The sequence below is a fragment of the Choristoneura fumiferana genome, chromosome 6, assembly GCF_025370935.1.
Source record: "Choristoneura fumiferana chromosome 6, NRCan_CFum_1, whole genome shotgun sequence".
Lineage (NCBI taxonomy): Eukaryota > Metazoa > Arthropoda > Insecta > Lepidoptera > Tortricidae > Choristoneura > Choristoneura fumiferana.
Genome location: NC_133477.1, coordinates 17747192 through 17771930, shown reverse-complemented (window position 1 = coordinate 17771930; position 24739 = coordinate 17747192). Strand labels below are relative to the sequence as shown.

Genomic DNA, 24739 nt, shown 5'->3' with positions numbered 1-24739 from the left:
GCACTTGGTGTTGATTATGTTCATGAGTGGCTATCTATGATAATGACCAATTACCGTCAGTGGCAGGTCTTAGAAAACTAATTACTAGTCTTTTGTAGCTTTATAAAATCGGACCCTATCGCGGGCCGGATCTTGGGCTCTCTCGCTTTCTTTCCGCGGGCCGGATTAGAGGGCCTCGCGGGCCGGACTTGGCCCGCTGGCCGTAGTTTGGCGACCCCTGCTCTAATGCATGAAGTAAAATCTTCGTTTAAGTCCAAAGCAACCAGGTGTCAACAGCCACAAACAAAACAGTTTCTATATATTTTTTTAATAATTTAGAATTGACATAAAACTGAAAATCAATCAAACCAGTCAAAATAAATCAATGAAACTAAAAATTTATAATTAAATAGCAATGCATGAAAATAAATGGTACCTATAGTAAGTGAATTCGCACCTTTAAAATTAAACTGATTTTTTTTTATATATTCACATTTCCAAAATAAACTTTAAATAAAAAACATTCTGGTTGAATTTTATGTTTAATTTTAAAGGTACGAGTTGTTTCCACTGTTGCTATTTCATCTTCTCGCAATCGAAGTGAAAAGCAGAGTGTGAAACTCTAGCATTAAACCCATTCGCCATACCGGCTCGGGTGGCATATGAAAGTCTCGGGTAAAATGGCTCGTTTTATGCTCTCGCTGTACAATCTACTATTCTTGCCAACAATAAATAAGTACTTGCATAAATAAAGTTTGGAACTGCAGTTTGAACCGCAGCTTTACAACCAAAGAGCCGCATGTGGCTCTCGAGCCGCATTTGTCGACCCCTGAGCTAGGCTAGTGTCCTAAAATATTCTAATTAGTCCGTCAGTTAGATTACGGTCAGGTCAGGTCAGGTTTTTTTCTTTTGTCAATTAAACAAAAATAGTAAATGCAACTGTCACGTTATATGGGTCCTTAAAACACGAGTGTGGTTTTATGAAACGAGCAAACGAGGCGCAGTTGAAATATGCCATCGTTGAATTAAAAACAACAAACCCGCCCGCGTTCCTCTTATATATTTTCTGAGCGGCATCGTGGTTGGAACAGGAGATTATTAGCTAAGTCAATACCCCTCGGTCCTCTCTACCACTATGTTCATAGTTCATAGTTATCTGATCAAAAGACGCAGTTCGCTGTGAAATCTATAATGACAGATGATGCAGGCTTCTGCGTCTGCGCTTTCGTTCCGCAGCGGCGCGATCGGGCATATGTCTCGCCACAAAATAGATAATATGGTTCCGCCGCCACGCCATTTGGTTTCTTTCATGATCTAGAAAATATTGAAAATTCGTATGTAGATACAAAATTACCGTTTAAATTAAATTTTGAAATAGATAAAATTGAAAAAATAAATGATGGCGATAAATTTCCAATAACACCAGTCGCCACTCTTAATTCACATTCTACTTGCATTAGAAAGAAATAAAGAAAGAAAATAATTTATTTATAACAGCAATAACACATAATTAGTAAAAATAACAATAAGAAATGTTTCCGCTATAAAAAGGTCCCGGCTCAGCATATCGCTGGTTGAAAACCAGCACTGGTCTTCCACCGGGCCACAGGAGAGTGAAATTACGGAAAGTCACACAAATCAAATACAAAATAGCTACGAGACTAAAATATAAGTTGGCTGTATAGCCCACATTATCATGGCAAGAGTACATGTAATGAAAAAGATAAGAATAATTTGACATTGACATATGACAATTACAATTATGACATCAGCAGACAACGCGAAATAAAACCAGAACAATGTTGATAGAAATTTAAGTTAAAACGATACGAATAAGAGCACATTACATTTTTACCTCTTTCGGCTGATATTTTACAGGCGTGATTTTGGTGTATTTACAGTACCTATTGCTATTAATTGGCAAGAATTTGTATACCAGTGCCATTTAATAGGAATACTAGGAATCACAGTGACTTCATTACAAATATCAGCCCCTGCCCGCAAACCTTATGTTTCGTTTAACTTTTAGGTACACATGAACTGTAAGTTCCATCCTTTTCTTCTACATCAAGTCAGAAAGGGATGTTATAGTTATAGTTGCAGTGTATGTTCAGTCCAAGGGTTAGCTTCGGCTTCCATTGAGCAGAGACCGGTCGGAGGAATGCCGCGCGACGCGGCGTCGGCGGCTTTTTGCTTTGGCTGCGTGCGCGCAGCCCACGCGGCCGCACGGCGCCAGCACAGCCCGATAAAACACGTTGCAAATATTTGATATCGCTCCGTACCCTAAAGCGGCACTTTTAAAACAAAGGTTAAGGAACCAGTATGATTTATGCATGTTTGTTTGTGTAGGGAATTTCGGGGTTATTTTCGAAACTTCGAATATGTTAAGCTCGTCGAGGCCATAAATCGAGCGCCGCAATGTAATGCAACTTGCTCGATTTTTCTTGCACATCTATACTGTGCTTTCGATTTTAATACATAATTGCCTTTTGTGACTACTTACTCCCGAGCCCGTTATTTATAAATACTAGTCCTAGAATCCTCCTACCCGTTGTATTTATTGTGGCTACAAAAACGCGAGCAAGCAAGCTCGCGAAGGCTTCAAAGCGGGCGCAGTCGATGGCACTACAAACAGGATCATCGCGACGTCGCATTAGCTGATTGTCTCCGGCTAAATAATAAATAAACGCTATATATAACGTAACCGCGCTGGCTAGTAAACCTGCATACATTAATACAGATGCGACCCAAGCGGAAATATGTGTATGTCGTCCGTAGCCCGATCGTGAAATCCTCAGCATCAGAGATCATTAAATTCCTTGGCATATCATGAAACTCGCCATTTCACCTTAGTTACCTTCATTCCAAATTTAAATTTCCGGTTACGACAATTAATATGGAAACACCTTTTTTAATGACTGTATCTTTTGATTGTGTTAACTACTTGTCAGGTCGTGTCTCAAAAATATCATTAATTTTATCCCTTTGAAGATTCTTTGTAGAAAATATTTGTATCATTAAATGGTAGATGTGCTTTTCCTATTAGGTATATGAATGAATGTCCTTGGCTTGTTTATGTCAAATTAATAATTAAGTAAGAATAAAAAAATTATGATGTACAGTTTCCTCGAATATTTATATTATTTAGTACAGATTTACGATACGATTTTATTTACGTTTTATACATTATATTCATTATTGATATTTAATTTCTTTTGTTACAGGATGATATCCTCCTCGTATTCGGCGCCATTTAGCTAAGATTAAGGTAAGTGAAATTACCGAGTAATTTGTTTTGTTTAATGTTTTACAGTGATCCTCTTAGTGGGAACAATAGAAGGCGCGATTCTTTGAAGATTACACGGTCCGTTGTCGAGTTAATGCCAAGTTAAAAGTAACCGACTCGAGGGAGTTGTTTATCTTTTTTTACTGTGGGGTTTGAACACCATTTTGGGTATTCTAATTTTGCATCCAAAATAATTCGACGTCGTTTTATAATGCTGTTATAAAATTACACTAAAAAAATCCTCAGTTGCTATTAGGAGGCACACACGTATCCTTTTAAATCCCGTGTTGTTTTTTGCACAAAATTCAATTACTAAAACCGAAACGGGTATTTTTCTTTGCCACAAGTCACCTCAAACCGGAGACCTAATCTAATTTCTGCCTGGGCCAGTGAGTATAGTGTGCTCAAAACGCAATTACTAATTAACACTCCCACTAGGAAGCAGTTGTTTATGATTCTGTAACAATTTATTACATTAAGGGCATGTTTCACTAGTTTATGTTAAGTTTTTATTATTTTATGTGATGTGATATCTATCTGTGATGCCGTCTTTGTTTCATAGAACAAAATAAAAAGATACGATATTTAATTTATTTCACAAACAATACAGTTCTTGTGTTTGAAATTATGTGCATACAATTAAAATTAGCGAGCTGTCGGTAGCCTTCCAACAAGACGGAGCGACGACCTGGTTAAGATCGCGGGATCGCGGTGGATGCGGAAAGCACAAGACCGGTCTTAGTGGAGAGCTTTGGGGGAGACGGAGGCCTATGTCCAGCAGTGGACGTCTTTCGGCTGACATGATGATGAATTAAAATTAAATACCCCTACATACCTAATAAAATAACAAATATTTTCGCAGTCACCAGTAAATAATTTCATAATATTAGTAAGATAGAAGGAACTTAACAGAGAGTGGTGAGGGAAAACGGCTGATAAGAGTTCGAATAGAGCTCACTGGGCCTGTAGAGGTTATACTGTATAGATTCAGGCCCTACTTTACGGAGAAACTCAAAACATTTTTGCAATTGCTTTCTTCAGCAGCCTGTACGCTGTGTTTGAATGCATTTTGTGTTGATGCACGTCCAATGTTATAAACCAAACGTACTATATTTACAGGCGAACACTAAATGACGTTTCAGCACTATGCAGGCTTTGACCAAATCGCTAGCCGCAGAAAAATTCCAGTGTGAAAAATCCTTATTATCGAGGCTATAAAAGAAATAAAAATAGCAATAAATACCAAATAAAACACGCGACATTTAGAAATCAGCAGAACGAACGTTGTTAACGGCAGAAAATTACCAATTAAATTCGTCCTTTTTCCGTTCCCGTCAGCTATATGTGCCGCGGCCTCTATATTGCGTCACGGTTATAATAAGTATAATAACGAATCATTTTACTTTGTCCGTTCTGTTTTTCGCTGTCGTGGTAAAGCTGACATGATACTTTTGGGGCGGTAGACGGTGATGAAATAGTTACGTACTTGAAAACAAGTTATGTTCATTATGATTCGCCGCTGTAATGAAGTAGAAACGTCAAAGTAATTTTACATAAATATTGACGAAGTTAATGGGACGAAGACACAGGTACCATACTAAAAAAATATTATAATACGAAAACTTCAGATGACGTTTAGATAATACAAACTATATGTAGTGTAGTAGGTATTACATTACCTCATGAAGCCCAACTAGTGTTCCTACTCTGTGGTTCCTACTCAGTCGTGTCCCAGCGCACTCAAACTGCCATGCATACAAATATACAATATCAAAACAACCACAGCTTTTAAAGTAAACGAAACGCTACAAAAATAATGTGGCCACCTTTACATGAATCTGAATTTCGATCCCATTACTCGCGAGCGTTTACATTAAAGAGTGGCGTGCAGCGTCGCATGAAAAAGGGAAATTTTTATATTAAACCAGCTGCATTCACGTGAGGAGGCTCTAGACGGCAAATTAAGTGACATTAGAGGTATAATGCTGGGGACGTGAAAGCGGAGGGCTGTTGTGTAACGCACCGGTAGGCCCTGTAGTGTTCGCCGCGGCCCGCCGCCGTTCGCTGCTCGTGTAGTGTCGGCAGCTAAAGCTAAAAACTGTATTATTAGACAATGAAAACAAGACAAAATGTATTGCCATAGTTCTTCAACCGTCTCTATATATTATTGAGGCGTGCGTGTAAGCTATTCAATGACAATGAAAAACTTAAAAACATTGACCATTTCAATTGCAATATTTCCTCTATAAAATGATTTCTGGTAGCCACTTTCTTCGTTTTTTCTAATACTAATAGTCAGCAGCACAGTTTTTTTTTCATAGTAAATGATGATGATAATGTAAAATATAGCGTAGCGGATAATACCTGCGTAAATGGTTCGCCCGATGCTATTCCCCCACTTACCGTCAGACAGCTGCGATTCCTTTTTAAAGAATTCCTCCTTATCTAATTCTGTTCCCATTTCTTTCCAATTACGTTACTAAATCGTTTCCTAGATTTTTATTGACAGTTGAATGGAATTGTTTTGCCGCATCAAAGTTTTTAAATATTTCGAACCTTGGTTGTTTTACGTCTATTTATATTTATAATATCCACTTAAACCCTCCACATATTTACTAACGCTTGTTAGGAGTATGTTAACTTAACATACATATATTTGTCTTCCTCTGACTCAGACATTTGTCTTGTTAAAAACCGAGAAGGTTTGTAACTTTTTATAAACATTGGGGTTAATATTTAACCTGACCCATTTTTTCTCTACAAAATATTTTGCTTGCCTTAATCTAAAGTAAAATTTAAAAAATGTAGGTAGTAGAAGTTCTGCTCTTGGTTTTTTCAGTTGTTAGAAAACGGCACGATAGAGAACTGAATAAAATAATCTACTGAAAGCTTTATTTGGAACACGCCTTTGACTTTGACTAAGTTAATTTTAATTAGGTAGTGCAAAAACTCGAGTTATGGAAACAAAGGCAGCAACGAGATGTAAAGAATAGATTTATACAAAATCCTGCTGTCGTTAGGGAGCTAGTTAATATCAGAAAGAAAGGGCACTACACAATCATACGGCCACAATGGCCTCGGCAACGTCTGCTACTTTGTAATAATGTAGGAGATTAAGGCATTGTGTCTTACTGCAGTGAACGCGAAATCTCTATGACGGAATATTGCCTCTTCAGTTATCTTATTAAAGTGATATGAAGGGATTTTGCTCTGTCGTGAAAGGCTTTAACGAGCTCGTTACAGGTTTAAATTTTTATGTTTTGTGTCAAATGTGCAACTTGCCTGTATGGAGTTAAGCCTATCTTAAAGCTCTGAAACTATCTGTTTTTAAATTGAAATTCGATTTGAATAAGTTAAACCTGTGGTCAAACAATGACACAGGGTTAGGGTTCCTAGAAAAATTTTGACGCATGTTCTTTTTTCATAATGAGATATGATCCAGTTATGAGATAAGATCTAAAATTTATTATGACGTCTATATTTCTTACAGATAATTAGGTAGGTAGGTACATATTTTTTTAAATGAAGTCGGATTAATTATTGTTATTAAAAATGACAAGTTAGTCTTTCCTTTATTTTATTTTACATACCTGTACTGTACAGTCACCTGCATTAATATCTGCCATAGCGGAACGTGCAAAAATATCTTACACGTCCTACCGACCGGCCCTAGAAATCATAGAGGGTGTGTTCCCACTAAGTAGTTCCATTGACAGTACTATATTATAGAACTCTATTTTAGTACTGTCAATGGAACTAGAGTAGCATTTATGCAAGCTGTGTTTGTTTGAATGAACTGGATAATCCCTGGTACAACTTAACCGAACCGATTTAAATCTGTCACTGATACATTTAATACAGTAACCGCGGAACACAGATGAAATAGCTGTCAAAGAGCTAGTTAGTTATATCGAAAATACAAAATGAGACATGGATGCACAGAAAAACCAGAAAAAGAGACCATCGCTGGGAATCGAACCCAGGCCCTCAGCAATCCGTGCTGCGTGCCCTACACCACCGCTGGACAGGAGTCTAGACACGAATTTCTCCTATGCACACATATCTCAGGTTGCTTTTTTCCACTACGCTACTTAAGCAGCAGCACTAGCGATATCTATGTTTCATTCTCATCACGCTCACCCAGACAAAAGATGTCGCTACTAAGCAATCAAATTATGATTGTTTTTTTTTTTTTTTTTTATTTTAACTCCAAATTAGTTACTTTTACGGGTATCCCGTGAAACCATATCGAAACTACTGCTACTAGTTACTATTACTACTGCTACTACTACTACTAGTTAGTTATGTTATTGTGTGGCCCTGGCCACTATTTTTAAACGTTGAAGTGATAATGTTCTATCTATTGCATTTATCTGACCTCATTCTAAAACCTTATGTAACGTTGATTTTTAAGATACCATGTTACTTCACCGACCTTTCACATGTAATTCTCCTAGAATCAACATAACTTAAGAAAGTATAGTATCTCCTTACTTTAATTTAGTGCTCGGAACGCAGAATGACAAATCCCATTTGCAGCAGAGCCACTCCCGGCAGGAGCAATAAGTAATCATATTGCGATATGGAAATACGCGAGTGCATATTTCTTTGTAACCAGCGACATTCACTTTTATTAGGATTCCGTGGCGAACGGGACCATATAACAAAGCTTCCGCTGTCTGTTTGTCCGTCCGGCTGCCACAAGGCTGTATCTTTGAACGGTGATTGGTAGAATTAAACTTGAAATATGTATAACTATACAAAGTATAAATTGTTAGGGCGTTATGGCTACAAATCCTACTAATATTATAAATGCGAAAGTTTGTATGTGTGTATCTTAATATTTTATGCACATGATTTATACAATAAATAACCACCCCACTTTCTTTTTCCTGCACTTGGCTGTGCAGGAGACAAATAATACAATATCAATTGCAAATTGTCACCTTGTTCAGCAACATTCTGTCCTGCCTTACGCTCGTAAATGTAAATTCCCTGGCGATGACTGATTGTCATGAACGTCAGCCGCAGGCCGAGGCCTGTCTGCTCGCGCCGGGGTTGCAAGGGGTTGGGCGCCATTGCACGACACTGTTCATAGTATTCGAAATTGTAACTCGAAAATATTCGAATGTCAATTTATATATTATTTCTACAAAATTATTTAAAGGTTAAATTTTAGAATAGAACTTAATTAATTATTAGGTAAGTATTAAATGTTTAAATGTTTGTACAAGGTTTCTAGAATTACTTTTATATGTATATCTAGAGGTGGACAGGTGGAATATGTCTACATGGGTATAATGTTGGTTATGATAGTAAACAGTCGGCGTAGTAGTACTATAGGAAAAGGTATACTAACCTTACCTACCCACAGTACAAGCTTTGCTTAGTTTAGAACTAGTTTAGGACACCAATTGTGGTGTTAATTGTACCATCGTATTAATTAATTTATATTTATTTAATCAGGCCGTGCCCGCTGGCAGTGGGCCCGCGGGCGGTCACGATCACGCGGCGCGGCCCGTGCGCGGTCTGTTTACCAACACCTGACTTCTTGGGCCGGCTGGCTTGCGCAACCATCCCCCACCAATCACGCGGAAAAACGTGAAGGAACCCTTATTTATGCTTTTTATAAGCTTTGATTGCGCGCTGCTGGACTATTGTATGGTGAAACGTGAGGCACACCTAACGGTATTTGACGACTCCTGAATTTGCCTTATTCTATGTTATTTATTATGAAATAAATAAAATAAAATAAATATCATGGGACACTTGACACCAATTGACCTAGTCCCAAACTAAACAAAGCTTGTACTATGGATACTAGGCAACGGATAAACATACTTATATAGATAAATACATACTTTTTAAATACATATTAAACATCCAAGACCCGAGAACAAGCATTCGTACAAATTATTCATACAAATATCTGCCCCGGCCGGGAATCGAACCCGGGATCTCAAGCTTCGTAGTCCGGTCGTCTAAATTTAAGTTAAGGCGGTTTTTTGTAAAATCTCTGGGTATAGGTATCTGTCTCTTTTTAAAACGCTTTTTATATGCAGTAGGCGATAAAAATAGTCAAATGGGTGAAGTCCAAAAAGTTGCACACCGTTAAGGCTGATTTTCATTGATCCAGTAGCTGGATCCAGCGTCATTGGATTCCAGCACATTCAGCGAATAGGAACGTGGTTCCGATCCAGTGCTGGATACTGCTGGACGCTGTGCTGGATGGAAATATGTCTACATTAATCCAGTGGCAATCCAGCGCTGGAATCCACTGCTACTGGATCGATGAAAATCAGCCTTTAAAGCTGCGTTAGCAGGTAGTTATAATTTCCATTAACTTTTTCCATTGTGACGATAATTAATTATACGAGACATTACATTTGTATGGATAATTTTCGTGTCACAATTGAAAAAGTTACTGGAAATTATAAGTACCTGCTAACGCAGCTTTAACGGTGTACAACTTTTTGGTCTTCACCCAAATACCGAATTATTGCCCAACAATTAAGATTTTCGAATTAGTGTGAATTACTGACCCAAGAGAAACTTAAGTATCGTCGTTTGCGTCTGCATGGTTGTGCTTGTTAACACTTTGTACAGCGTAAGCATAACTGTTTGTGTTTACCTCTAATTAATAATGAGATGTACATACATATTATACATACCTACACCCCAGGCCAAAAGTATGGAAACAAGCTTTCCTATTATGACAATAGAAAACCGTGATTTTATTTGTAATCCGAAAACAAAAGAGTAAAACTAAAAATAGAACATTTTTAAAAGTAAATAATTAAAATTATCATTAGTAAAATTGTAAATTCAACATTCGTAGAAAGACAATTAAAAAGGTCGATTTGTAACTTCTCCCAAATTTATATATTTTTTACTCTTACAATATATTATTCCGTTGTTTTAATGCTTTGGGTGCAGTTAATCTTTTGAGGCTGCTTAAAGTAAGTTTTGCGTTACCAATACACAATGATGATGGAAACATTAAATATTAAGAAAAACAACTTTGTTTCCATACTTTTGGCCTGAGGTGTATATGTACACCTCATTATTAATTAGAGGTAAACACACAAACAGTTATGCTTACGTTGTACAAAGTGTTAACAAGCACAACCATCACGCAAACGACGATATTTATACATAAGAGTTTAGCTAATTTAAGTCCTTTAAAAGCTTTTAACTGCTACGCATCGTAGCGAACTAAAACAATTTCAGCAAAACGGATATAGCGGTTACTGTTAAGTGATTAGATTGCGCAAGTTAGTTCAGTAACCGACATGAAAACCGGGGTAACTTTTAACCGAGCGGGATCCAGGTTGGCACTCTGTTCTGTTAGCTACGCGTCCTTATGATTCTGTTCTCCTTGTCTTCATTTTATTATAAATACCCTAGATTTTTAAATATAGATACGAGTACATACCTCTCAAAAGAAAATAGAGGCCACCGGAGTTTTATTGGTAAAGCGAAAATACTAATTAGTTTTTTTCTTTATGCCATTCCTTGTCTAAAAATGTTGTTCTATACTACATAACACGCTGCAATCACTTTTCATTCAGTTAAATAGTAATAATAATTTTTTATTGTTTTTATTTTTAAACACTATCTCACACTTTACAAAACTAGTTTGACTTAAAAACTAACAATCGTGGCGAACACTCGTTTTGCTCCTACCCTCAACATGAAATACATAAAACTATAATATCTACTTTATAAAAGACATTATAAAGAAGTATTTGTGACGTAAATATACAAGAAAAACAATTTCAATAACGATTTACTTAAAATAAAACATGTCAATCCTAATACTTTATTAAAATTTGACAAAAGGAGTTTCAGGAATGTTGCCAGCAACAACTATAATTGCTAATAGTAGCAGTAGAAAAAAAGCAACCTCAGATAAGTGTGCATAGGAGAAATTCGTGTCTGTACTCCTGTCCAATGGTAGCGTAGGGGTATGGCACGTAGCACGGAATGCTGAGGATCTGGGTTCGATTCCCAGCGCTGGTCTCTTTTTCTGGTTTTTCTGAGCATCCATGTCTCGGTTTGTATTTTCGATAATTCAGATCATATAAATTACAAGTTAAATGTATTCAGATGAAAATGGAAATTGAGATAAAAATTCAAAAATAGCCCTTATTTTGTTTTGACTAGTATACAAAGGTTGATAAATTAGCGGAAGAATAGAAGGTCGAGATTAAAATAGTTTCAACCTAAAAATGACTATGAATGTCAATTGCATCATCTCCACAACGACCAAACGGACTTTTGAACGCATTCGGTTTCTGTTTTTGGCGGAACAACAAACATTTAATAATTCAAAGCATTTCCTTCCACTCAATCGCTTTTCGATCATCCGCAACCCTTCCGCGTGCAGCAGACACGGGCGCTCGCATGAACGATTACTGCATTTTACTAATTCATTTAGGGTACCTTTTCAAAGGCTATTATAATCTGTTCTTTTTTTTTGACCATGTAAATGTTTTTTTTTCTAGTTTGAATTCGGTGTCTCAGTCCGAGGCAACAATAAAGCGCAACTGCAATAAAGGCGAAATTGGGTGCGTGAACTACTTAGTCAAAGTATTTTTTTAAATTCAATTTAGGCTATAACATTGGAACTACTCTCACGTATCACGTACGTATTGTATTGGTTGAGACGGGATGATTCTTTTTTTATGGAATGGAATAGGAGGGAAACGAGCAAACGGATCACCTGATAGTAAGCGATTCACCCATGTACACCTGCAACACCAAAAGAGTCACAAGTGCGTTGCCGGCCTTACTTTGTATGTACAGTCAGCATCAAATTATATCGTAGCAGCCAAAGTGTTCAAATACTTCGGCATGCCATATATTTTGTATCGCATGCCGAACTATTTGAGAATTTTAGCCGCTACGATATATTCGATGCTGACTGCAAAGTATATCGCCTAAATCAATCACTTAGCCAATCTACCTTCATATACTTAAATACGGTATTTGACTATTTTGTATATGTTTTATAAATTAAAACTACACAATGCCTGTTATCGAATAGAAAAACAATTTTTAAGATACCTTTACAAATAACAAAGTTATACAGGTTTGTAATTCAAGATTAGACAGAGAAAGACATACTGGCATGTGACGTCACACGCCAGTACCGCCATACTTGCTGCATAGAGAAAAGCGTTTGAGAAAGAGACAGGTATATAGATTTTTCAAAAAATCACTATAAATCCAATTTTTAAACGATTTAAATTTTCTCTTCGCTAAACACTATCTGTATATCTATATTTTCATAATAATATTAAGATATGGCAAAATCAGGAATCAGGAGTTTTCAAATACCGTATTCAATTTCTGTTTTGCCTCGTGGCACGGTCATTAATTCGAAACGATCCCCAATTTGCTATTGTTTTCCTAAACGCCAAAAATAATTGGTGACGCCGCAACAGGACCGCAAATTGAGTGTCGCATAATCCGCGGCCGTCCGCGTATTACACAAATTGACAGATCTTTTATTCATCAGACCAATCATCCTCCGCAAGTGCTCTCAGGAGGCGTCGGCCCACCCAAATTGTTATATCTGCTGTATTGCCCATTCATCCTTTCATTCCGACATTTGTCTCCCGAACGGGACGGATTGCGGATTGCCTTTGTTCAAGCTCCCATTTTAAATTCCATGAACATTATGGAAACGGTTTCCATTCTAATGAATTCGCTTTTAATGAGAAATTATGTTATGTAAATATGCGCGAATAGCCGGCCTGAAATTATGTGGACGTGGAAAATATGAAACTCTATTGGTCGGAACAATTTTAAGAATTTATACAGTGCGTTGTTATATTTGATTGCTGAGTAATAGTGTAATAGAATTTACTTGTATCAAATTATCTTGTTATGAAGTAATTTCTAGCAATTAGGCGGTTATTATTTTCGAATCTTCGTATTATTCATATCCCTCCTTTCCATTCGTATCCCTCCTCCTACAATATGCAGTGAAGTGACGAGTAGATAAAAAATATATATTTTTTTCCATTATTTTGCGCTTGTCCGCAAGCGACATGCAATCGACCAAGTCCCGGACCGGTTTGCGGTGCAAACCCATCGAACATGTCCACTGTCGTTCAGGCATTTAATAAAACAATATGAATTTTTACCGCAACCTATTGTAAAGGTAGTTTGGCTACTGATGGATTGACAGTTTGTGGTTTAAGTATTAACTGGCCAGGACAGGAACTACTGCAAAGAGAAAATGCAACGTCGGATTCAGTAGCTTACTGTTGCTGCTGCTCTGGCTCGTCTGATTTCGCACGTTGTTAGCATAATCTGTATACGTAATTACGTAAACCTTTCGTCTAAAATAAAATATTTAAGAAAGACATGGCTCTAAGGCAGGCACTTGTATTCTTATAACACTGGATGACGTTCAGAAGCATAATGAATTTGAACAGAACCGATATCATGTCGTACAACTTACAAATAATGCTAATAAAGCCACGAGAAATTATCGTGCCTGAAGACCTTTAAACTTCTAGGTGCTACATTTTAGCCGAGACACTTGCTTTACTAAAACTTACCGGCATTCATTATTAAAAGCGTCAGATAAAAGTATAGTAATACTGAATGTAAAACAGAAAATTCTTCCAAAAAGGCATCGAATGAGACAGTCGCATTTTCAACTCATTCGCTTCGAGTCATTGTATGCAAAACGTCGCGTGCAGGCGACATTATTGTTCGCCAAGATTACGGGCTTTTCCATTATTCACGGAGCCGAGGGCTACGGATCCTATTCCACGGGTGATTGCAGCAGCCTCACCTGGAGACGTCACCGACAGACAGGCGGGTTAATCAGGCAGGTAATCTGGAAAAACAATGCCAACTCGGTGAATGCGAGATTGAAATGTCGTAGCTAGTGCCCGAGGGTTTGTTTAGCTCCCGACTAGCTGTTGTCATTGAGGAAAAAAAAACAGAGGATGCTCGATAATTGCAGTACGTGGAAAAGTGTTTATTCCGTTTTTAAGCTCCAAAGCTTAAAGCAATTTTGAGGAAGTCACTAAGGATCGCAAATTCCGCACCACGTAGCAAACTTTATTCGATTCCCTGGTGACAATTTAGGCGTCTTCCTTATTGCATAAGAAATTGCGCACGAATGATTTTCTATCGAATAGAATTCAGCAACTGTACCTGCGGCTGCTACACGTGACTTTTCCATTCACGTCCAGCCTTGTTCGATTTTAAGCCGTATCTAAAGGTGTTTGGTGCAGTTTTCACGTCGTTGGACTCATGGGTGTATCCATGTGGAGTCGGTACGAGTGTGGCACGTGCGATGGTCAATTTCCTCTCACTCCCCGAAGGTACGTGGGCAAATTGTGAAGGGTTCCGTCGGGTTGGGTGACAATTGGAGACACATGAATGAATCTGATTGGACGCTTTGACTTGTAAAACTGCTGTTCAGACTACCGTTTCAATTAAGTTGAGACGCGCACTAAGGAAATGTTGACTGCGTCGATTGGTGCATAAATGTTTCCGTGTCTTGAGTTATTTATTGTGCAAACTGAATTTTTTATTTTTTAAACAAGTAGGATTAAGGAGCTTATTTCATACAACATTCAGTGAATCACGATTGTACCATTGTACAGTACACCGAATCGACCAACCGACCTTGGTTGACATCGACCAACTACTTAAAATGTAAATGTGAATGTGTAAATGTAAATGTGTTAATTAATATTGGACAAATTCGTTATGACATTTAAATCGAAACTATGTCTACCGCTTCAGTTATGTATGTAACAGTACGTATTCCGAATCTTATCAAGAAACGGAGGGGAAATATTCCTTAAAATCGTCCAACGGGAAATGTATTCAGATATGGAATTCCAGGCGACGCTCGCGGTCAAGATGCGTGGAGGCAAAAATTCTCCGCTGCCAGCCGCCAGACTTACGGAAGGACAGATCACGCTTCGCCGGCCCGCGTCGAACACTCCAATTTACCGTATAATATTGAATTTAAAACAATGCTCGAAAAAAAAAAACAAACAAAATTCAGGTTACTCAAAAGATTACATTATACCAAACTATACGTAAAGCTTAAATCAGTCTTCGTGGACTAATATTTAATTAGCCACGTTCAAGCGATGTGATAGTATATTCACAAGGGCACTAACGCATTCAAGGAACACTCCATTAACACAGTTATAGTGCTAGTTAACGAAGTAAATTACCTTTATATGCATGTGCCGTACGCAAAATAGTAGGCTCATTATAACTCTACTATACACTACACGTATCATAACGAAGTTACCGTGAGGTGATTTAGTTTGCTCCGCCTTTGTAACGGAACAATACAAATTATTATCGATGATGGCACACGCACCCGTAGCGTAGATTACTAGTTTGTTATGCATCTGATTATATAAGTTAGCTTTATTAGAGAGGATGCTACTACGATCTTGGCAAGTGTACTTATATTGGTTTTTTGGAATCTTTTTGTATTTTTTTATTTCAATTCCAAATTTTTTGTTACTTTTACGGTCATCCCGTAAAACCTATATCGAACCAATATATTCCTAGCGCTGGTCTTATTTTTCTGGTTTTTCTGTGCATCTATATTTCAGTTTGTATTCTCGATAAGTGTACTTAGGTACATTTGAGCTTTTAAATATAAAGCTCAAAAGGACCAACACTAATCGCATAAGTAGAAATTTGCAATACAAATTTACCTCTGTATCATTAGTATCATTGAATCACACAAACTTGCGCGTCTAGAAAGATATAACCTAAGAATGTAACTTGAGACTAAATTCTATAATTACGAGTATGGTGCTACTGCTACGATACGATAAGAACTAGGAATCCCTTTGAACTGCACAACAGTGTAACTGAAAACTTTACGACGTGAAACAAATATCAATAAATTTATTACTTAGACAAACACCTTTCACTCGACGCAGATTTAATATTCCCGTGTCCAGGAACATTGGGAGAGGTAGCAGCGTTCTGTCAACGCTTTGGTCAAATAAATTACCTTCCTTCCCTTTGCGAATTTCATTCTTTTGATCACTGGGAAATCAATTTCATCGCCTCCCTCACAAGTTACGGATCCGCTGGAATCCTGTTAAAACTTGTGAAATGAACATAACATTTCGCAATTACACATTCGCACTCGTATTTGTCATTTTGTTTTTGTTGAATGCCTTATTTGACGCTCAAAGGTTATTGCATCTATTCATCTGTCTTGTGCTGATTGTCCCAGTATGAGAGAGTTGAGGGCTGCTGCTAAGCGATGCGATTTGTCAGTCGACATGTTTGTTGTAAGCTTACTAGTGGTTATATGTAACTGTAAGTAAATCGATTGTCTCTTATCTATCATGGGTTTTATCCGTATTTATTCGATAAATTTCGGCAGTTTTCTCTCGGGGGATCTTATGAACTGTTTCTCTGAACCGTATTGCTTTTATTATAATTTTTAACAATCTTTCTTACTCCATATACTTTGGTATTATCTTGAAAACTTCTTCGTCCTGCTTTTAATAATCTTAATTCATAAAAAACACTGCTTTATTTATTTTCTTTATTAGATTAATAATTTTCACAGCTTAATGTGGTTCTTGGTATGGTCATTTAGCATTAGTGTTAATGCTGACTTCTAAAAAGGTGATTAGATGCTTTTGTTATTATGATCCATAAGATCCTTTTCTAGATAATAAATTACGAGGCTTATCTACAAAATTGCGACTTCGGTAAAGAGCCCACATTACATGGTAATCCGGTAATACATTTTGTGTAAGATATAGATCCTGATAGATAAACATGGGCTATGTTAGTGGCGCTAATTCGTCAAAGGGTACGGCCCTTTGTGCCAGCTTATGGTAATCAACGCACTCTAGCCGGCTAGTGGGGATTTGATACGTACGCAGGTTGAATTTAATGATCAGATTTAACTAGCCATGCACGCTGCAACGTGGGATCTCATTGTTTTAAGTAGATATTAGAATTTCTGCTCAAAAGATTTAACTAATTTAGGAGTAATTCCTAATTTAATTGTGTGACCTTAATTTGTTCTGGGTCTGACTGAACTTCGACCAATCTGAAAGCTCTTATAGTTAATGATAATTTCATTTTTGGTATATCAAAGGCTTTAGTCCTAGTTTTATATACTAGATCAATCTAAAATAAGCAAGCAAGTTACGAAAAGGGCCTATTATTATTGATAGAGATCGCTCCTGGAAATCTTCTTTTATTTAATTTAGGTTCTCTATTGACTATATTTGTATCTCAAGGTCACCCCTGAAACCTGCTCGGTAAGAAGTAGGTACCTATAGCACAGAATAAGTAATAGTCCTATAGGATTAACGATATGTAGCCTTAAATAACGGTTAATAATCATTAGATAGAGAGATAGAGGAGATGAAATCCAGCTCAGTGCCCAGTATCCATCGTAGGGTCTGACTGAATATATGACATCTCTATTTTTTGCATCCAAGAACGCATCCAGCTTCTGAACCAATATAAATCAATTTTAAGACCTCTCTCTGTTCCACTCGCCCCTTACACCTTCAGCAGCCAGAGGGCCTCTGCAATTGGTTTACGTAAAACACGATCGGTGACTATCTATTGTCCAGTTTTCACGACCGTCTCCGATCTCCAGCGATCCACCGTCCGAGGCTTAGGTGGCGCACGCGGCATCGCGACTCAAAGGGCGCCGACAAAGAGACGCCGCGGTGCGGGCGGCATTAGCGGCCCGTTTGATGTACCCCCACCCTCCTCTAGGGTTGCCAGCCGACGTGTCTAGGACTAGGACACTCCAAACGCCCTAGCTTTTTGTGCTGAAGATCGCATGACTTTCTGCCAAGTTTCTTGCGGCGCATTCTTCTTGGCAATGATGGTCTTTCCGAAAGCGCTGGTAGTTTTAAAAATGACGTGTAAAAGTGCCCATTGCGGCCTATTTACTGAATAAATCATTTGAATTTTGAATTTTTGAATTTTGCAAACCTTATAGCGTTGTGGGCGTTTCTCGAACTCTCGCTAGTCTTTTGAAGTGGAGGTAGAGTTACTTAGATTACTTAAGTCCTGTAAAACATCTCCATGATTCGATGTATGGGAAAAAAATGTTGTGATATTGCTTTCGGTGTTACCTTTCCTCGAATACATTTTTATTAAAAATAATTATATACAGTCTTGATAGTAAATATAGAGGCTCTGAAAGTTGTCGTTATTGTTTGTATCCCGTTGGATTAATTGAGTTGTCATCCCTTCGCAACCCTACCGGGCCGGTGCCCCCACGTCTCTGGCTCAAAGTGAGTGTGTTACTCTTTAACCTGCGCGATTCGCGACCGGCTAAACTTACCACTCCGCTAAATAAAGTTAAAAGGCTCTTAGAGCTTTGTCTCGGCACGCCTTTGATGTACAGAGAACATCCCCCACGCTCGCAAACAGTTTACCGCAAGCTGAAACTATTGCCTTTAATGCCTTTTCCGATTCGGTATATCCCAACGATTGATTAGTAAGGATGTTATGTAGTGCTAAAGGAATTTCTCAGGAAGCGGTCCGATCAAAGTGGTCGTCCCCCTTTGATGACGGATCACTAATACTGAACAACCCTTACTGTTTTGATCTCTAGTTACTATTAGTTACGCTGTCGCTCTTCATACACGATGTTTGGCAACATAAATCTGATTCGCTTTGTATTGTTTCATACTTTTTCGTTATCTCTGTAAAAAGGTTGTTTCGTTTGAGAAAATCTAATGCCATTATATCTCATAATTTGGACTCAAGTCTGAAATTGGTACATTTAGACCTCTTATATTATAACACATCCTGAAAAAGTTATTCTTGTAGAAAATTACGTTAGACTGTTCTAGTTTTTTAATATGAACGGAGACAGACAACTGAGCGAGCGAAATAATAATAAGCAACTAAGTTAGAATAACTTATCAAAGAGCACGTTGGTTCTGTCAAACCGCAAAACCGATCCAGAGCTATTGTAGTTCAGCAGTTCTTTGATGAATATGATAATTTGCGTGATAAAGAAAACCATTTCACGTTGGCGTCTTCGTTTGTAGTGCGCAAAATTATTACTCTTTTTGCGGCACGAGTAATCAGTTGTAGAATGAAAGGATTACCTCCGCTTTTGATGTCGTACTCCTGTGAGTACGTAAAACCAATCATAAATTTCGTTCCAGCGATGTTCAAACAAAACAGGTTTTCGTTATTTCGCTGATAATGTCGATAGTGTTATGATTATGAAAGAGTTTGTGTGTTCCAAAATATAATTGACAGTAGACTAGATGTGATCAGTCTCTTTGTACTCGTAAAGTGAGACTTACGTAGCAACATAAAAAAAAATATAAAAAAACGACTATCGACGTAGCACGCACTCTACAGCAGTCATGTCAAACACAGTTATCTACTTGTGGGTCAATAGCAGTAGCATGATGAACGTAGGCTAGCTGGCCGCAAACACCCAGAATAGAAAACGTACGTAAAATAAAGCTAAGAACGAGTACTTATACGTGTTTATTAAATTTTCAATAAAAAAATATGTAAGTAAGTGAACCTGTAGTCATCTATCTCACCTACGCACTTTATATTGGGCTTCAATCAGTCCTGCTGGCTCGTGCTGAGGCAGCGACCGACTTCAGACTGGTAGGAAATTATTTTCATGGTTTTTTGTAGTCGGTTAAATTTTTAGGTATACATTTTTTTTAACGTTTTTTAGTGTGAATAATCTAAGATACAATAGTTTAATATCAACTGCTCGTCCGTCACCTTCTACGAAAGATTGCTTTTTCCGATGCAGAGACGTTCATTGTTGAGGAGTCTGGTGCTTCACCACCCGTTATACCATATGCATTACGAGGAGCATAAATTGCTTAGCAACTGTGTCAAAGTAATTAAACTTCAATCCGTGAAATACTTGTTATTGAGTAGTAACTCCGATGGTCAACTGTGGTCTTCATCATCAGTTCCACTTCACCAAATGATGATTTTCAAGAGCAAATGCACGAGTTACTACTACTTAAATATATCCAATTTACTATAGGTGTCCCTACGACATTTGAAGAGTTCCCTCGATTTCCTTAAGATCCAATCATTAGATCCTGATTTGGTGCTTATGGGAATTAATTGAACACGTTCCCAGACGAACGCAAAAACAACGTTTCAAATCGGTTCATAAATGACGGAGTTCTGAGGTAACATTTGTATAAAATTGAATGATATTAAGTTAATGCATGAGTTAAAATTTAGCACATTATACCTAATAAATTCTTTGCATTGTAAAATCTAATTTAATAAGTACCTACTGAATGTTTTTGTACCTAATTATTATTATTAGAACCTGACTACGAAGCTTGAGGTCCCGGGTTCGATTCCCGTGTCGGGCCAGATATTTGTATGAAAAATACGAATCTTTGTTCTCGGGTCTTGGGTGTTTACTGTGTATTTAAGTATGTATCTATCTATATAATTATATTTATCCGTTGCTTAGTACCCATAACACAAGCTTTGCTAAGCTTACTTTGGGACTAGGTCAATTGGTGTGAATTGTCCGGTGATATTTATTTATTTATTATTGTGTGCCCTTACAGTACAGGGCGTCATGGACTGACTGATAATAACTGAAACACCTTTTATAACTATGTACATAACTTATAAATGAATATGAATATGAAAAAACAAAAAAAAATACAACCGAATTGATAACCTCCTTTTTTGAAGTCGGTTAAAAGAAAGAAAGAAAGAAAATACATTTATTTAACGCCATAAAAAACAAACATTGGAACAAACATAGAACAAATAAAGACATACATGACGCTAAACAGGTCCCACTCAGCATAATGCCACGGCAAGCCGTGGCGCTGATTTCAAGTGGGACCTTATCTAAAAACTAACTTAAATAAAAATTCAAATAAATAAAACAAATATTAAGTTGTATGGCAACACCGGCTTAAACAGTTCAATCGTGTGCAGTTAAATGTTTAAGTCACCGCCAAAAGTATACTTTGAATATGATAATGCATATTACTGTTAAAATGGTTATTAAAAACATGCTACATACTTGATTAAAACAAAAACACAGTATTTCTATTAAAAGTATCTTATTTGACTAAATAATACGCCAACCAACAGTGGATAAATTTTTGAGATCGTAACGTAACGTAATAAACCAAAAAATACATCTAAAAAACATCTTCTATGCGCAGGTGTTTGACATCTTCTGTCTTCTTAGAGTGTCTATTTTCTAAATTTATTCCGGTGGCATGTTGACATGGTTGATCTATAGCAAGGTCCTTAGGAAGACCGGTGGATGGAGCAGAAAGAGATGTAGAGACCCCAGTATCTGAGGCGTAACAACGTTGGTGTACGTGTTAAAATTTACTCTGTCATCTAAAAAATACTAGTTTATTTATTGACATTAATGAATGTTGTTTGTTTATGCGTATAATCCCATATTCGAAACACCAATACGTCCGATCATTAATCGCTGACCGTGGCCCGCTAATTGCCGAATCTGTCTCGTAGGTGCGCACCACACGCCGTGTTCGAATTCCAAATGGGAAAATTCAATTAGTGTAATAACAGCGCGCAGTTCCATTATACCAATCAAAGGAAAACCGGAAAGTTTGCGCACATCAAAGAGTCGCTTAGTGTGCGCACGGGTTAATGACTGTTTGTGGGCCCACTACACTCGCGCGGTGAATAGATCGCGAATGTGTGTGTGTGTGTGTGTGTGTGTGTTGTGTGTGTGTGTGTGTGTGTGTGTGCGTGCGTGCGTGCGTGCGTGCGTGCGTGCGTGCGTGCGTGCGTGCGTGCGTGCGTGCGTGCGTGCGTGTGCGTGTGTCTGTGTGTGTGTTAGCGAAACATAAGACTTCGGTTACACATTCACATCGGATTGACGAATATTATTAAAAACATTTGATTTCATCAGTCTGGCTGGACGGGCCATCAGTCCGTCAGTGTGAAAAGGGTTACACGGTATTCAGTCGAGAGTGATGACTGAACTGACGCCAGAATAAGCGCGTCACCGAAGTCTTAGGGGCTGTTTCACCATCCATTGATTAGTGTTAACTGACGGTTAAATGTGATGCCGTTTCCGTTTATTCGAACAAAACAAATAGATACGGCATCACATTTAACCATCAGTTAACACTAATCAATGGATGGTAAAACAGCCCCTTAGTAATAGATCATTGGTAGTATCAGCGTTCATGTTTTATCTCATGAACTCTCTTTCTCATTTGACATGAAATACAAAAAAACAAGTTTTAAATTTCGAATGCAATTAAATAATAAAATGTGACGAACGTTCTACGTTAATTAACACTTTCGTACAAGTTCATTTATTTTTATAGCTATATTTTAATTTCAAGTTTATTGAGGTGTTAATATCACCAGCCAACTTAATTCGTATTTAAAGTTAAACACTAAAAGAAAATCGTTGAAGCCAAAACATTAACCCTTACTTACAGACGGTTAATGTCGAAAGCCTGTTTGCGTCGTTTAGCTCGCTCATTTTAGCTACTGAGATTGTAAAATGATTGTTGAAGTTATCTTCATTGCTCAAAATATCTATTGTAATTGACTGTCTTACCGTCTTTCCAAACTAAAGAAACAAAATTTGAATAATTTACAAGATTTGTATTGTACAAGGTGTCTTCTAATTTTTACGGAATATTTTTAGCAGGTGGTTGGGTTAGGGAACTCCGCTGTAGTAGATGTTTTTCGGGACTTCGGGATTTTTTAATTGTACCGAGTTAACAAATATTTCCATACATTGATCGATGTTCAAAGTGTACCGAGTCAAAGGCGTGGTGACTACATTTTAGAGTCAAAAATTTCGACGAGAAGCTTTCAGGGGCGTTTTGTCAAACTAACGCAATAAACTCCCGAAATACTGCGGAAGAATTTGGAGACAACTTGTATACTTAAGTTAAAAAAAAAACTTTTAATGGATAATTAATGATCATTAAATTATTAGGTAGATTACTTATAGGAATCATTAGCTCCACCAGCCCTTTAAAGTTTGAATTTGCCGACATAGTACTTATTTGATAGAAAGTTGTTTAAACATTTATAGACCCCTTATTTGGCTGACCTGACCGTATGTCGAAAAAAGCCTATGAGTTTATTTTACAAGCTGTTATTCAATTTTTTTGCTAATAATTTCCTTGTAACTTTTTCCTACTTCCAGTGGTCGGATTAACATTTGGTCGTATGGTCGATTCTTTAAATAAGTAAACCTAAAATACGCGAAAAATCTCGTATTTAAAATGAAAAAAAAAAACAATTACTTACCTATATAATTTAATTTCTAAAAACTTTCATCCCTTTCTTTAGTAAATAAATAAGCAACATTAACATCACTAAAATTATTTTTGTTGCAGATTATTTTCTCGCTTACACCGTGTCACAAAAAAGCAAAATGCAGCGGCATTAAGCTGCTACACAGGTTAGTCTCACATTCACAAGTTTAAAAGTTTGTCAGTCACAAGTTTATCAAAGAAAAGCTGTTTTGAAGTTCAGAAGTGAACGCGAATTTAGTTTCCCGCCAAAACTAGCTTATCATTCTATCACAGAGTAGATGGTACCGCCATCTTTCAGAAACTTTATACGTATGCAAATGCGCTTAGCGCGTGCTTCGTGATGTTGTTCGAAGTTTAGCGCGTCGTCGAGAGATGGCGTTACTTGACAGCTGTCTGTCATGGTTGGTTGACTGTCAAATTCGTGTCACTGTTGTGTTGTATACAAAACCAAACCAAGCTAATTTATTGTTAATTTTCAAGAAACTTTTTTGTTAATGTCTCCTGTTGGGCTTTGGAACGGCCACCTTTATTGTTGCAACAAGTAAGAACAGAAGTCATTTAAGTGTTTCACTCATAATAAGGCGTTAACTTCTCTCCCGATTTAGCTAATGATTACGGGATAAGTATCATCTTTATCCCTCTAAAATATTTAAATATGTGATTTAGTGAATGTTTGGAGGCTTGAGAAGACTGGAGTAGGCTGTGGACACCTTTTTACTGTCGCAGGGTCTCATTTTAGTGCGCGCTACGGAATGTGGCGAGTTTGTTTATAGTTTGTTTCCTGTCCTGAGAGTCGGGTTTCATCAATGGGAACCGCATTTATTACTGGATAAAGTTACTCCTAATATTATTACACTTATTACTTATAACACTCTTTGAAGAATTGCGCTTTTTTAACGCATTATTGTCACAAAAATTAAATAAAACTTTCATAGCCTTTGCCTGTCTTTACTGTCAACTACCTGGTTACATGTAAGTAAAAGTGTTGTAATCATATAAATAACCAAAGCAAAATTGCAAAAGCTCATATTTTTTGATTTTAAGAAATCTTTTTTGCATGATGCATAATAATATAAGAATGCAAATTATTGATGGAAATTTATTGATTCAATATTAAATTTAAACCCTATCATAAATGCAACCACTGCATAATTTGTGAGGGTCCGAAGCT

General features: G+C 37.3%; 1 protein-coding gene across 1 annotated transcript in view; it reads left to right on the top strand.

Moving 5' to 3' along the window:
- LOC141429252 (axin-like) overlaps positions 1-24739 on the top strand; it is a 118791-nt gene that overhangs the window by 74903 nt on the left and 19149 nt on the right. The window contains 1 exon segment of the mRNA XM_074089531.1: positions 23650-23714. The gene's annotated coding sequence lies outside the window, so the exon portion shown is untranslated.